This window comes from Gadus chalcogrammus, chromosome 7 (genome assembly GCF_026213295.1).
Source record: "Gadus chalcogrammus isolate NIFS_2021 chromosome 7, NIFS_Gcha_1.0, whole genome shotgun sequence".
Lineage (NCBI taxonomy): Eukaryota > Metazoa > Chordata > Actinopteri > Gadiformes > Gadidae > Gadus > Gadus chalcogrammus.
The window spans coordinates 9,890,981-9,897,269 of NC_079418.1; the positions used below are offsets into that span (position 1 = coordinate 9,890,981).

General features: G+C 40.8%; 1 pseudogene; it reads right to left on the reverse strand.

The window, feature by feature from the left end:
* Nucleotides 1–713: 713 nt before the first annotated feature.
* LOC130386252 (zinc finger BED domain-containing protein 4-like) lies at nt 714–2,983 on the reverse strand (annotated as a pseudogene).
* Between the last annotated feature and the right edge of the window lie 3,306 nt (nt 2,984–6,289).

Below are 6,289 nucleotides of genomic sequence, written 5' to 3' on the forward strand. Positions count from 1 at the left end.
GCCGATTTTTAGGGCCGATATCTAAAAGTTTTCCCATTAGTTTGCATGCTAAAGCGTCACACTAATAATAAGTAGATGCACACAATTTGTTTTAACATCTTTTAACTAGAGCTGTCAGTTAAACGCGTTATTAACGGCGTTAACGCAAACCAAATTTAACGGCGTTAAAAAAATTATCGCGCAATTAACGCAATTATTTTATTAAAAAAAAAAAAAAAAACTTTTTTTTTTTTCTTTGGCTCAAAACAAAGAAGCAGTAGCCTGACTGCTATGTTCAAATGACATTTGTTCAAAGAAGTCGTTTAATGGCTCTTTTTTTGTATCGTCCTGTTTTGATCAGTATATGCCAATGTTGTTATCAATAAAAAATCATTTGCCCAAGGCAAGCCGATGCACTTCACCATGTTGATAAGAGAATTAAAATGAGAAGAATTATGGGACAAAAAATCAAGGGATATATAGCATATAAAAAGAATTTGCGATTAATCGCGATTAATCATAGTTAACTATGACATTAATGCAATTAATCACGATTAAATATTTTAATCGCTTGACAGCTCTACTTTTAACATTTATTGAACTCTGACTTGAACCTTGAGTCATACATACCAGTTTTGTGTTAACTGAAATATTCATTTAAAGAAAAATTAAATAAATATTTTATATATAAAATAAATTAACTTGGAAAATATAAAAATAAATGAACTTGGAAAATATAAAAATATGTTACATAAAAAATAAACAGTAGTACTGCAAACACACTAGCAACCAGCAACAAAATGAAAATGACATTTGACACAGTTTAAAGTGCATGTGTATATAAAACAGAACATAAAACATGTAAAACAAACATTTGTATATAAAACAGAACCTCAAGTAAAAAATTGAGCAGCATAAAACAGCTTCCCTGAGCAGCATAAAACAGCAGCATATTCCAAATTGTTTTTAAGAAAATGTATGAAAACATTGAAGAAGTTTTAAAGGAAATTATTGTAAACATGCAGTGCCTGAGTCTTCCTCACTTCTGAAAGTGCTTTCAGTACTCCCAGTTTAAGAACCGTAGGTTGTCATGCAGGAAACACAACTGTTCAGCATGTTCTCCAGTTAATCTGCTTCTTTTATCATCATAAATATTCCCAATGACACTAAAAACTCTCTCACTAGGAACAGAGGATGGGGTGGACAGAGGAATTTTCTAGCCAGTTGTGCAAGTAGGTGTAGGCGGGATGTGTTCTGTTTCCACCATTCCAGTGGCTGACCAGTCTGTCTGTCAATCAAAGGCTCACGGAGGTACTGCTTCAGCTGCTCAGAGATGTGATGCTCATCATCAGTCTCCTCAGCAGTACTTCCATGAGGCCCTAAGATGTTGGCATACATCTGTTTGAGAGCACTGGAGGCACCAGGTGATTCTTCCTCTCCCACCCTTCTCTGTTTTGGATCTGGTCCTTGGTCTTCCGTGGTGGCTATGTTCAGTTGCTCAGACACAATGGCATGCTCTTCTTTAATCCACTGTTTTGCCTTGGCCAGTGTGTCCAAGCCAAAGACATGATTCTTGTAGCGAGGATCCAGCAGCGTTGCTAAAACCAAACATTTGGTCTCCTCGATTTTTGCGAACCTTTTCTCCAAACTTTGCAGCATCGTCTCCCTCAGAGTTTTTATGCCCCTTGTGTTAGGACCCTCTGACTGAAGCAACATTTTCAGCACTGCAATGCTTGGGATGACACTGGAGATGGAAGAATCTGACCTGCTGATCTAGAGGGTAACTTCCTCAACTGGTTCCAGTGTGTCAATCAAATTGGCAATGATGTCCCATTGATCTGCTGTTGGAGTAGCAAATTTTCCATATTCTCCAGCATAGATGTTCACAGCGCGTTTCTGCTCCAGCATCCTCTGCATCATGTGGAGTGTTGAGTTCCAGCGAGTGGGTTCAGACTGAATGAGACTGTGCTGGGGAAGTCCAAGTTCTTTTTGAATATCTTTCAGATGCTGCTTTGCCAGCACGGAGTGGTTGAAATGTTTGGCTATGGTCTTTAACTTGGCATTAACGTCCAGCACCACTCGCTGACTGTTGATCCCATTGTTCACCACAAGCTGTATAGTGTGTGCACTGCAGCTGAGATCAGGTACGTCTGTCAGTCTGAGGCCTTTTACCATGTTAGCACCACTGTCACGGAGCACTAGCACAACTCTGTCATGGCTGATGTCCCAGTGCTTCAGCATGCTGATGAACATGTTGCTGATGTACTCCCCAGTGTGGGAGCCAGAGATTGCCTTGGCATTTAGGATGACTTGTTTCCTTTCCCAGTTGTCATCAATGAAATGACATGTTAGACTCATCAGTGCTTCAGTGTCCCCTGACCAACAGTCTGTTGTGAAAGACAAAAAAGGGCCAGCATCCTCTGCAATGAGTGTTTTTATTTTCTTCTCCACTTTCGTAATGATACCATCTAGAACATCAGTGCGGTAGTGCTTCTCAGTTTTTAGTTTGTATCTGGGCTCCATTGCAGCCACCAGCCTCTGAAAACCAATACCTGAGACAAATGAAAACGGCTGATTATCTGTGGCAATCATTTCTGTAACTAAAGTGTCAAGTTTTTTTGACCTGGGATCTGAATTCTGCCATTTACGTTGGGCATCAAACATGTCCATTATCGTTGGCTGAGATACGTTGGCTGAGGCAGCTGCTTCTTCTTTTTCCTTTTGTGCATCTTTGTAAGCTTGGAGGTGGTGGCACCTCAGGTGACTCCACAAATTTGTGGTATTTTTCTTTTTACCTTTTTGAGACCCCAAGCTCACCAGTCCATTGCAGATATTGCACTTGCCTTTCCCTGGTGTTGGCTCTGTGAAATGCTGCCACACTGGATTTGATTTTTGTTCTGCCATCAGACAGCAATTTCTACACAGAAGAAACAGACATCCTCAAATCAGTGTACAACTCCAATATTCTATTCACATTAAAACAATTACACACTAATTTAGAAAAATGCGTAAAAGAAACAAAACCTTCCCTTATGTGTTGTTTTTGTTTTTAACCTTTTGCTTTTAAAACCAAATTACCATAATCTAGCAGTAATCACATAAATACATAAATAACAAAATAACTCATGATGCACAGACTTGCAAGGGCAACGCTAAACCCTTTGTGATTTCTCACATTCTTGACTATTAACGTTATACTACTTTACTGTGGCTATATACAGTAGGGTGACCAGATTTGAGTTTGTGAAAAAGAGGACACTTCGTCGCGGGGGGGGGGGGGGGCGAGGCGAAAACATGGGTATTTTTTCTTTAGTTCGTCCGTGAACTTACATTTACGTTTAGGCATGGCTGCAGATGTAATGTGCTGTTGTAAACAGAGTGGAAGCGACAAGGTGCTCAATGTTGCCAGATTGGAAATGGCAAAGTAACGTACCAAAGGCTCAAAATGGTCGTATTTGGAGGATAATTATCGTGGCTCTGGCAACCCTGAGATCGGTCGCCCAATGACAGACTCTCTCTACAGTCAGCTCGCGCAAGAAGGTGGAACGTAAGGGAGATACCATTTCCAGAACTTGGAAGGCCGTAATAACCATAGACATATACAATGGTAATAACTAGTAGGTTATGTGAAAGACCCAGAAACACAAATATGCGACGAGGCAAAAACAAATATGCGACGAGATAATGTCCGAAAACCGGACATTATCATCAATTAATAAAAAAAAACCGGACGCCCCGGACGGGACGTAAAAAGTGGACATGTGCGGGGAAAAGAGGACGTTTGGTCAGCCTAATATACAGACATCGGTCTGAACACGTCACTTCATCAGGCTAACGATCCATTTTTATTCGCAAACACGTTGATAGAAACACACGCAGCTGCACATGTTCTTGAGGTGAATTTTCTTTGATGTAAATAAGTTGGAAACTCGGCTATTGTCTGCGTCACCTAAACCACGCTTCTGAACAAATGTCATACACCGTTCTGAGCTGCTCCATTGCTGCTCTGTGTCTCCAAACACGGAGCTGTCTGTGAGAGGGGCGGAGTAGCATAACGTAGCGCAACATAATGCCGCCTCCTCCACCCCACGAACAGAGGGACATTTTTCGACTCCAATACAGGAAAATTTAAGCAGAACTCATAACATTTGGGCCAACATATTACTGTAAGCAAGCAAGCTGCTACTAGATTTCGAGTAAAGTCCTTCAAGCTAACAGCAAGGACAAGTTAACTGTGAGCCTGTGAACTCAATCAGCTGTAGCCTTAGGTTACAGCTCTCGACGGTTCAATGCTTTTCGTTTTTTTTTTCCTTTCACTAAGTGAAGCAACACTTCATAGTTTACTTGTAACATATATAACCTAGTAAATATGTTACCACCATACAACTTTGAAATAGCAGAATAGGGTGTATGCACTAAGCTGTGTGACGTACTTCCTGTTTCAAATAATACAGCTCGGTTGCTTCCGGTCTGTGTGTTTATCGCGCTAGCCTGGTGACTTTGATACTGTAAACATGGATCAAGACCGCAAACATCTAAAAACTGGACCTTTTCAGAGGCAGGAGACAACCTACGAAGAGCACTGCTGTGTACCCCACTGTACAGCGTCAGCAAAATTCAACGGGGTATTAAGTTTTCATGGCTTTCCGAACCAAACTGACGTGAGGAGTCGATGGATTGTGAACATACGCCGGGATGCATATGTCATCACCACTCACTCCAAGGTCTGTAGCAGACACTTTAGTCCTGACAAGTTGATTGAGCCAACTACTCCTCAGGGTCGAAGGAGACTTGCAAAAGGTGCCGTAGCGACCCTTTTTGAGTGGAACCAGTATACAGTCGAAACCCCAAGGCGCGGCGTGTGGGAGAGAGTTGATCGGTTCGTCGAAACTGCCCCTCCGGAAGATGAAGTTGATCTCCTATTCAACGATCAAGACTACTGCTCTCTCTGAACCGACTGCCATGGATATGTCCGCATCCGCTGCTGAAAGCCTCTCAAATGAAGTACAGGAGCTGAGAAAGGCTACAGGAGTTACGTCTCCAGCGAGAGTTTGGACTGCAGCTGGCTCCGACGCAGACATCCGAATTTACACAAGGGAAGTCACTTTTTCACAGTCACATTTTTTGTATTAGTCTGTTATTAGCCTAGTCCCTACGTGACGGGAATATGTGTCAGTCAGGGACATTGTTGGTTAGAAAATAGCTTTACGTTACAGATTAATTTATAGTACTGTACCAAATTATTTCTTAATAGGTCTGTGAATGATTAATAGGACACAGGTAGTGGCATGTTGAGAGATGGTGTAATTGGAGTTGGGGATGTCCATGTCTTATCAGAATTTATATATATGAATGACCACACCAATAGTACAAAAACAAACATTTATAATACAGATTTGTGTAAAGACTTACAGAGACGTGTTTCCAGTTCAAGTCTACAAAAGTTTATTTTTAAATGGTTGAAAAAAGTCATGTTATTATTCTATGATATGAAAATAGGAGCACTGAAGCGCCAGCGCCAGAATGTGACCGTCTCCAACTCCACCAATGCTGGTCCTAGAACAAAATACTATCAATAAACAATTGTAAAAATGTATGAATTGAGCAGGTAACACCCTACTTATCTACATGCAAGTACACGGCAAACCACCAAACCGCGCCTCCCAAAGATACGGCCCGGACAAGAACACTACTCTAAAAAGAGAGCAGAGAGAACACATTAGGGCATTGGATATCCACACACATCAGGTTGTCTTACAGGAAGTTGGTGCAGTTATTGAACTGCACCCAAAGAGGAAACGAAACAAACCTGTCAGCTGAGTGCCAGGGATTAGTTACGACGCCATCCGGTAGAGCAACCGTTGCGTAGTGGCACAAGTCACAATACAGGTAAGGGAGGTGACTGAGGCTGAAACAGATATATGGGAGAAATACAGGTCACCCTGCTTTATATATATATATATATATATATATATATATATATATATATATATATATATATATATATATATATATATACGATCAAATCTTAATCTTAGTAGTTACTGTTGACATTATTTTGGTAACAATGTATACTTTTGATGTGCACTTCTAATTGAACATTTTTATGCGATGTCTTTTGTGAATAGATTTGCCAGCTACAACCATCTGATAGCTTTTTGGTCTTTGATTGAGCCTTCTCTACAAGATGGTCCGTGTTTCCAGAGCCAAATCAGCTGCCCAGAAAAAAAGAAGTGGTCGCACCTGCACGTGCATCAACAGTAGTTACAGATGTAATTATACGTGATGCCATTGCATTTGTATTTGTTGT